The following is a 10344-nucleotide window of genomic DNA, read 5'->3' as shown; positions in this document are numbered from 1 at the left end:
TGCATCTATTACAAATGTGTTTACACCTGGGGAACACCCACTAGACAGAATGCAATCAGTCTAGATGGATGGCTGGGAAGGTCCATTAGGGAGAACAATAGGTCTTAGAAGATGCTAGTCACCCGCCAGGGAGCCTTCCTGGGGACGCTGCAAACAGTCTCTGAGTTATGGCTGCAGGGACATGTGACCAAGTCACTTGGTAATGGACTTCATGATAATACTAGTGTTTTTCCACTGACCAGGAGTGGGAATCAAACTGGGAGACAAAGGGTCCCTGCCATATGCAAAAACTATTTAAGGCAGGGGGGTGACATCATTGTCATTCGTTCTTCACTGACTCCCCACCCAAGAAAGAAGACTGCTGGAAACACCTGAGAAACAAAAGGACTGAACTAGGGGGAAGGGCTGAACCCAGGCTAGAGTGTTGCCTTGCCTGTGACTGGAATATCTGGAATTTAGTTGGATTTAGTTGGTGTTGGTCCTGCTTTGAGCAGGGGATTAGACTAGATGAAATCCTGAGGTCTCTTCCAACCCTAATCTTCTATTATTCTATTAATTTTAAGCTGCAAGCAATGGCAGCATGTCTTCAAGACTCTCTGTAAACTGCCTTTAGGGTGAGAATTTGCTGCTCATATCCAATTATGTTAATATATTGAACTTAGATTGCGTTTTTGTTTTATTTGCTAGATAATCTGCTTTGATCTGTTTGCTATCCCTTATAATCACTTAAAATCTATCTTTTGTAGTTAATAAGCTTGTTTTGTCTAAAAGTAGTGTGTGGAAATCATAACTTGGGGCAGAAAGCTGTGTATAGCCCTCTCCACACTGAGGGAGGGGGTGAATTTCACGAGCTTATGCTGTACAGTTATCTCTGCAGTGCAAGACGGAACAATTTTGGGTTTACCCTCTAGAGGGATGTGTGCACTTGAGTACTGGGCAATTCCTTAGCTGAGCCTTCCCATGCAAAGCTGATTTCAGTGTCTGTGTGTTTCTGCAGCTAGGTGTGTCCCTACTTGTGTGCTGGTGAAAGTGTGAGGCCGGGAGCATGTCTGCAGCTTGTCACAGCACTACAGGGTGAAAGGGAGTCAAGGCTGATGGGTCAGGCAGAGTCAGTGGTACCCCAGTTCCAGGCAGCACCTCAAAGAGCTGGGGGGAACCAGTCACATCCTTATCCCCCTGCCTTTTGGTTGCTAGGCATCAGTGTCCTGACGATTGGATTTGGCATTTTCTTCTCAGATGCTCCACTGATATGGGAAGCATGGCCCAGACAGCTAGACAACACTCACACCTCTGGTTTAGCCTGCCCAGAGAGCAAACAGTCCCTTTCCACCCACTAGGTAACAATGCAGCATATAGGGGAAACTGAGGCACACATAGGCTTTATATAAATATTACAAAAAATTACCACTTTGTCACACAAATCAAAATGGGGTTATGGCAAATAGATCCTGTCAAACTAACTTGATAGCTTTTTCTGACAAGATTACAAGTTTGGTTGATAAAGATAATAGTGTTGATGTAATATACTTAGACTTCTGTAAAGCATTTGATTTGGTACTGTGTGACATTTTGATTCAAAAACTAAAACAGTATAAAATTAACATGCCATAGATTAAATGGATTAAAAACTGGCTAACTAATAGGTCACAAAATGTAACAGTAAACAGGGAATCGGTTCTTGACCCTACGTTAGTTAGCATTTTTATCAATGACCTAGAAGAAACATAAAATCACAAAACTAAGGTGTCATACAGCTAAGGGTAGCCTAAAATTCCTCCTTACCTGTAAGGGGTTAAGAAGCTGAAATAACCTGGTTGGCACCTGACCAAAAGGACCAATGGAGAAAGAAGATCCTTTCAAATCTTGGGGTGGGGAAGGCTTTGGTTTTGTGTGTTCTCTTGGGAAGCAGAGAAGCATAAGGTCAGAAAACTCCTTCTCCTACAAACCATCCTAACAGTCTCCCATATTACAAAAGTTGTAAGTAAAAGCCAAGCAAGGCGTGTTAGATTATCTTTTGTTTTGCTTGTGAATTTTTCCTTTGCAGGAGGGAGGTTTTTTCCTGTTTTTTGTAACTTTGAAACGAAGCCTAGAGGAAGTTCTGCTGTGTTTTTGAATCTTTTGTTACCCTGTAAAGTTATTTTCCATCCTGATTTTACAGAGGTGATTTTTACCTTTTTTTTTTTTTAAAGAACCTGACTGATTTCTCTATTGTCCTAAGACCCAGGGGTTTGGGTCTGTGATCACTTTGTAACCAATTGGTTAGGATATTATCTTCAAGCCTCCCCAGGAAAAGGGGTGTAAGGGCTTGGGGTGATATTTTGGGGGAATAGGAACTCCAAGTGGTCCTTTCCCTAATTCTTTGTTAAATCACTTGGTGGTGGCAGAATTTGTGTCTTGGGGAAGTTTTAACCTAAGCTGGTAGAAATAAGCTTAGGGGGTCTTTCATGCGGGTCCCCACATCTGTACCCTAGAGTTCAGAGTGGGGAGGGAACCCTGACATAAGGGGACTAGTAAAAAACAAAGAGGACAAGTCACTGATACAGAGCGATATGGATCTCTTGGTAAACTGGGCACAAGCAAACAAGATGCGTTTTAATATGGTTACATGTAAATGTATACATCTAGGAGCAAAGAATGTAGGCCACACTTACAGGACGGGGATTCGCTGGGTGCAGAGGTGGATAATGAAGTGAACATGAGCTACCAGTGTGATGCTGTTACCAAAAGAGCTAAACACATAAACAGAAAACTCTTGAGCAGGAGTAGAGAGGTTATTTTACCTCTGGATTTGACGCTGGTCTGACAGCTGCTGGAACACCATATCCAGTTCTGCTGCCCCCATTTCAAGAAGGAGGTTGATAAACTGGAAAGGGTTCAGAAGAGCCACAAGAATGATTAAAGGATTAGAAAACATGCCTACAATGATAGATCCAAGGAGCTCAATCTATTTAGCTTACAAAAAAGAAGGTTAAAGGATGCCTTGATTACACGCTATAGTTACCTTCATGGGGAACAAATATTTAACAATCAGCTCTTCAATCTAGCAGAAAAAATCTTAACATGCTCCATTGGCTGGAAGCGGAACTTAGGCCATGTCTACACTAGCGAGTTTCCAGTGACACAGCTGTACCGATACAGCTGTGCCGCTGTACAACCACTTTTGTAGCCGCTCTCTACTGGTGGGAGGAGCTCTTCTGTCAACATAATTAAATCACCTCCAACAAGTGGTGGCACCTCTGAAAACAGAGGGGCTGGAGCCCAAGGGCTCCATCTCTGACTAGCAGAGCCATGGGGCAAACAATGGAGGCCTCAGACCCAGCACAATGAAGCATGGCTGTGTAAAGGCCAGGGGGCACAGACCATCCTGGAAATCCAGGATACCGACATTGTTTAACTGTAACTTACATTCATTGCCAGTTACTTCCCCTTTCCCCCGCCCCTTATATACTGATTTTTGTGTGTTTTATCGCTGAACCCACATCTCCTTTGACCCAGGCTGGGTTTTGGCCCACTCTCACTTTTTCTGTGTCTGCAGAATTGTAACTTTTTGGTCATCAAGTAAGTTCTCCCCAAACACCTCCCAGTTTTCATTACCGTTTCCCACTATATATTCATGGTCCCACTCACTTAAGCCAGCTGCTGCTTTAAGCTTTGGGAAATTGGCCCTCTAGAACTCCAAGTACACATGACCCTAGTTGGTGCCGTATTCTGTTCGCACAAAGTAAATGCAACCGGATCATGATCACTGGTACCTCGGCAACTGCTAATGTTCAGCTCAGTGATTAACTGTTCTTTGTCCCTCAGAACGAGGTTCCATACTGAGTTCCTTTGCATTGCGAGCAGGATTCTCTGTGTTAGGAAATTATCATCTATTGTTTTTATACACCCCAAGGAAGTTTTGTTACCAGCCAAAGGAAATGTGTAGCAAGTGTTTCCCAGGTTGAAGTCCCCCATAATAACAGTGTTTCTTCCTACACGTTATTGACAGATGCTTAAGAAGCAGTTTGTTCTGTTTCCTAGTGAGATTAGGTGGTCTGTAACAGATGCCCACCAGTGCCCCCCCATATCCTCAGTTTTACTTTTACCAGTGAGAACTTTAATCCACTAGCCTTTGTGGTCCTGTGATTCTGCATGGTCTGGGACAGGTAACGGCGCCTTTGAGGTAAAGTACCACCTCTCCCCTTTTTCCCATTCTGCCCTGACGGAACAAGTTTTAACTATTGATTTTTAATGTTCCAGTCACAAATCCAAGCCAGCAAGTTTCAGTAATACCAGCCGTGTCATGTGTCCTCTCTCTTACCTGAGTGTCTCCAACGCCTCTTGTTTATTCCCCAGGCTCCGGGCATTAATATAGAGATAATTAAACATGTGCTCCTTACATGCCCCTTTGTGCTTGGATTTGTCAGATGCATAACACTGATGCTGGTTTACATATCTGGGGGTTTGTACCATGTGAAGGGGAACACTCGCTGGCAGCTCCACCTAGTGATCAGGCCAGGTGTGCTGAGTTGTCTTCTTCCCAGGCTTCCCATTTGGGTTGGGGTTTGGGATTCTGGACCCTTGCACCTTCAGGATCATCCCCAGTTAGGTTCCCACCAAGGGATAGACTTCTGTCATTGTCACCTTTTCAGGGGTTGGTAGAGGAGCTCAGGCCCACCCTCTCCACAGGACTCTGATCCAGGGCCCAGTGGTAGGCTGTTGAGATAGGCACTTTGGAGTGCGATGCAACTGCCTCCCTGGATCGCTTCCTACCAGCATCTCTTCCTGCAGGGCAAATTAAAGTCTCTGAGCTTCAAAAGTCCCCCGTCCCTCTTGGTTAGGTCTGTATCTCCAAGCCTCAGGCTGCAAGAGTTCCTGGGATGCCCCTTCCCAAGAGTTCAGAGCACAGGTCTGCTCCCTTCCGCTGCCTGCCCCCTTCTGAGATGCTCTGCTTCCCCTTTTAAGCCCTGCCTCCAGCCTGTGCAGGCACATTCCAGGATCTGCAGAAGCGTGTCTGAATTGGCGTCTTTGTAGGTCACTGCAGAAGGGGTCTCTCCTGCTGACCTCAGAATCTAGTTTATTCTGGTGGTAGTGTTCTTCATCTTCACTCACGGAAGGCAGCAAGCTGTCCTGCCGTGCTTCTACCCATTGCAGAATGCCCTGTCCATTCTTCTTAGCATACAGTCCCCACTAAGGACTGGCTGTCTCCTTTGGCCAGTTGTGGATGTTCTCTTGGGCTTGTCTGGGTCTGTCTAGCCTGAGCTGGCAGCAGTTCTCAGTTCTTTCCTCTAATGTCTGTAGGTCCTTCCCTCTGGTTCGTTCTTGGAGGTTGCTCTCTTCAGATGCCTTACTCTGCACCTGGCAGCGCTTTGATACTTCCAGCTGTGAGCAGATCCTTGGGGTTCTCCTACCTCTGGAGATAACAAATTTCCAGTCATCTTTTCTGTTTTCTTGTCTCCCTTGGTCACTGGACTCCACAGCCTCCCAGTGTGGTATCTGCTGTCGTGCTGGCTGGATCTGAGTACCCAGGAATTTCGCCATAGCCGTGGTGTTTTGCAACATGATCAGCTGTTCCTCCGGACCACAAACCTTCTCCTCCATCCTCACACCTCATGCAGATGGAGTCTCTTCAGGCAGGAAGTGAGCGTGGCACATCCGGCGCAGGTCACAATAGCTGTTCACTCTTGTAATGTGCCGATAAAGGCTTCAAACGCTCTTCTACAAACTCCCATGGAAACTCGGCCCTTAGCCGCTTGCTGTTATCCTGTCCCTATGGAGAAGATTGCTGATGATCTAGGGCTCTTTAATCTAAGAGACAATGGCTGAATGAGATGCTGAAGTGAGACAAAAATCAGACTAGAAATTTTTATCAGTGAGGAACCATCAGAACAATGGATCTAGGGACATAGTGGGGTCTCCATCACTTGGAGTCTTTAAATCTGACCTTAACATCTATTAATTAAATATATATCTGATTTAATTGGTTTGCAAAGTGCTTGAATTTCTCAGGGAGAAAAAAAATCCAGTGATGGCTCATAGGTGTTTATATCCCAAGGCTGGAGTATGAAATGGGGTAAAGGTGGCATGCCCCAAGGTCAGTATATGCTGCCTTATCACTCGACAGAATCATGAAACGTGAGGTTAATATAACAGTATTTACAACTCTCTCATAAACATTGTATCCTTGATAATGAAAAAGCAAAGTAATGTTTGTTGGGTTGCAGTAGGGATAATGCAGGGCCTGTGTACTTACATGTATATTTTGCTAACCTTTTACCTCAATAGAACAAACATTTAAACATAGAGTCGTGTGACTGAAAGGAAACCTGACTCACTCTTCTAGCTCAGATCTACCTTGCATAGGACAGCCCAGGATTCAGTCACCAGTGCCCTGAAGGACCAAGGGAACCCATGTTGGTTTGGTGGGGCTGGAGCGACCCAGAGTTCAGGTGGCGGCTGGGTTTTCTTTTCCACAGGACTCTATAGAACAATATTATCCAGACAAAAACTGTAGGACCTGATCCTGCACCAGATTGTGCATCCCCTGGCGCTGCAGTTGCTGCAGGATGGGGGTCTTGGTTTGGAGGAAGTGAACTTGGAGGAATGAACTCAGGAGATGTGGATTCTCAGATGATGTTGGGCAAGGACCTTCCTTACCCTATGCCTCAGTTTCCCCATCTGTAAAATGGCAATAATGATACTGACTGACCTCCTTTGTAAAGCGCTTTGAGACCTGCTGGTGGAAAGTGCTATATAAGTGTAACCCTTCTGCCCGTCAGAGTTGGCAGCAACAAGGGCTGGGTTCAATATCTAGGGGATCCATTCCAATAACACAATGCAAACCGGCTCGAGCCCCCACCTAGTGACCTGGGACAAATATATACGACCCCCGCTGGGCGCCTCCAAGAGGCAATACTTCCCCTCTCGCAAGCACATAGTCTGAGTGTAGCAAAAAGCCTTTTAATAACAGAGAGAAACAATGTGGCATAATGTTGGGGAAACACCACCCACAGGATTCATAACACAACCCATGAGCAAAAAAACCCACCCCAAGCAAATTGGGGCATGCCCCTTTCCCTTTGGTTCTTGAGTCCAGCAACCCCAAATCACCCAAAGTCCCAAAAGTCCAATGACCCAAAAGTCTCTGTCCCTGGTCAGGGCAGCCCCAGAGTTCGAAAGTTTATCTGCGGAGCTTTACCTCCCACCCTGGGTGGAGATGGGACTGGGGTAAGAGGCACCTTACTTGATCTGAAGCTAACCGCCCCACAGCTCCATAGGCCTTCACTCCACCAGCCGCCTCACGAACTCCTTCGCTCAGCTCCGCGGCCCACAAGCAGCTCCCGCCGTCCCACAAACTGCTCTGCATCCCACCATCCTACAAACTGCTCCACCAGCCTGTCCACAAGGCACTCCAGCCGTCCCGCAAACTGGTCCATAATATATCTTCAGGCTCCCCCACTACTTAACACAATGCTCAGTGATTTCAGCTCAGCTCTTTGGTGAATTCAGCTTGTAGTAGGGGACCCTCAGTGCTGGTGCACCATTAGCTCAAAGTGAGCTCAACAACCTGTAACTAGACTTCTAATGAAATCAAAATTAGCTCTGATATTCCACAGTGGAGAGAGAAGGGAGTGCAATTAGCATGTAAGGCCCTCCCCAAGGGGCCCATGCCACCAAGTATTAATACTTGCCCCCAGCCTCTCTCAAGTCACAGAGTTTTGGAACCCATGACCCTTGCCTAGCGAGTGCTACTTAGTTGATGGTGAGTCCCTCCATCATAACAAAAGGCCAAGTACAGTTCCAAGCACAGTTCCCATAATCAGGGTAATAACAATTTATTCTTCCTGCCCCAATAACAGAGACACTGGGGATCCCACAGCAGCCAAAGTGACCATTTGAGCAGCTATGGCCTCAGTCTAGGCGGGGTGGGTGTGCCTATGCAAATGAGATCAGCCCCTGAAGTTTTTTTCCACAACTTGCCACACCTCACCACCAGATGTCAGGGTGGAGCTCATCCTGACACGGCTTACATAAGAGCTAGGTGTTGTTGTTATATAGCTCATAACCATGAAGACAAGAAATAAGTTTAAAAAACTACCTTCCTGGGGAGCATCCCCTCTCAGAAAAGCTCCTTATCTCTTATCCTTATTTCAGTTGTCTTCAGCTACTGTGTGCTGTTTTCAGTTATTTTCTGTAAAAGCCCTGGAAGCAAATCCAGCCCCACACTTAGTTTGCTGGAAGTTAAGGTTGCTTTCAGACATCCTCAGAACCCAATGAGACCAGGAGTAAGTGAACAAGGTGTGATAAATGAAGGGTGGGGGGTAGCCCCCGTTTATGAAGAGCCATCCATCCAGTTAGCTGTAACATCTCTCTTTGTCTGTTCTCTGCTTGCTTTACCTGTAATGGGTTAACAAGCCCGCAGGTAAAAGGAAAGGAGTGGGCATCTGACCACAAGAGCCAATGGGAAGGTAGAACTTTTTAAAATTGAGAAAGAAACTTTCCCTTTGTCTGTTCTCCGGAGAAGGAGACATGGAGCAGCAGTGCTGTGTAAGGCTTGAACCAGGTATGAAATTTCATCTTCCATATCTAGAAGAAATTATTTGGACAGGGAATGTTTGGTTAGACACAATCAGGTTTATTTTTTTATTTTGGCTTGGGGATCTCCTCTGTGCTAACCCCGATGCTATTGTTTGCTTGTAACCTTTAAGCTGAACCCCCCCAAAAGCTAGTTGGGTGCTTAATATTTGGAATTGAGCTTTTAAAATCTAGCAAAAGCCTAAGCTCTAGATATATTTTTTTCTTTTTAATTTTTTTTTACCTTTTTTAAGAACAGGGTTGGGTTTTTGGTGTCCTAAGAGGTTTGTGCATGTTGTTTGATTAGCTGGTGGCAACAGCTAATTTCCTTTGTTTTCTTTCTCAGCTCTTCCCCGGAGGGGCGTGAAAGGGCTTGAGGATACCCCACAGGGAGGAATTCCCAAGGGTTGGTTTGGGGTTTTTTTTTTTGCTTTTGGGTGGAGGCACAGTTTACCAAGTCAAGGTCAGAGAAAAGCTGTAACCTTGGGAGTGTAATACAAGCTTGGAGTGGCCAGTATTAATTTTTAGAAGCCTTGCAGGCCCCCACCTTCTGCACTCGGAGTGACAGAGTGGGGATTCAGCCTTGTCACACGGACGTGAGCTTTGACATACGTCGGCTACATCTTCACTGACAAAACAGTTGTTTCTACAGGGGTAGGGTGACCAGACAGCAAATGTGAAAAATTGGGACAGGGGGGTGAGGGGTAATAGGAGCCTATATGAGAGAGAGAGCCAAAAATCGGAACATGTGGTCACCCTATACAGGGGTGATAGCTCTGTAAAGGGGGATTAGCCATTGGAATAAACTCCCAGGGGAAGTGGTGGATTCTCCATTTCTTGATGTTTACAGATCCAGGCTGGAGGCCTTTCTGGGAGATGCTTTAGTCCAACGCAAGTTACTGGGCTCAATGCAGGGGTAGCTGAGTGACGTGGAAGGGCCTGTGGAGGTCAGACTGGATGATCTAATGCAGCGTCTCCCAAACTGTTTTGGCCACGGAGCACTTTTTAGTCTATTACCGAATACTTATAATATTATTCTGTAGTTGTTTGGTTTTCAAATAAAAAATTGCGTTATTTATGCTCAAATATATTTTATTTTATAAAACAAAGCAAAAATATAAATTTAAAATAACTTGAACTAACAATTTCGAACTGGAAAGCGCGTATAAAGTAGTACAAAAATCAAGGGCAAGAGTCAAAATTAAACTCTCGATTCTTTCACTGAACACCTCTTCACGTCGTGTGGAACACCAGTGTTCCGCGGAGCACAGCTTGGGAAACGCTGATCTAATGGTCTCTTCTGGCCTTAAATTCTCTGCATCTCAATATACAGCCCTAGTGGAGACGAGGAACAAGTAGTTTTTACCTACATGCAACTTGCTGAGGTCAACACTAGACCCCCGCACGCACACACTTAAGCTTGAGCTCACCTAGCTAGATGGAAGTAGAAATTCCAGAGCCTTGTCTCCACTAGGGTTGTACTTGATCAGTCCTATGCCCATGTAAAAACACATCTGGTTTTGCAGTGACGCCATAGCCCTAGAGGTCTACTGAAGCTCCAGAGCTGCTCCTTTGGCCCCTGAAGAGACTCACACTTGTATGTGCTGAGGCCCAGGGTCACTCACCGCCAGTGACCAGCGAGCACCATTATTAATATGGAGTTATGACTGCGTTCCAAGCTAGTTTTTTATTCTGTACCATAACTGGTGTCAATTTGCTAGTAGAGGTAAATTGATGAAAGATTAACAGTGTGTTAACTTCCTGCATGTTTAACTTTGAATGAGGTCTCAA

Source organism: Natator depressus, chromosome 20, assembly GCF_965152275.1.
Source record: "Natator depressus isolate rNatDep1 chromosome 20, rNatDep2.hap1, whole genome shotgun sequence".
Lineage (NCBI taxonomy): Eukaryota > Metazoa > Chordata > Testudines > Cheloniidae > Natator > Natator depressus.
This window is presented reverse-complemented; position numbering follows the sequence as displayed.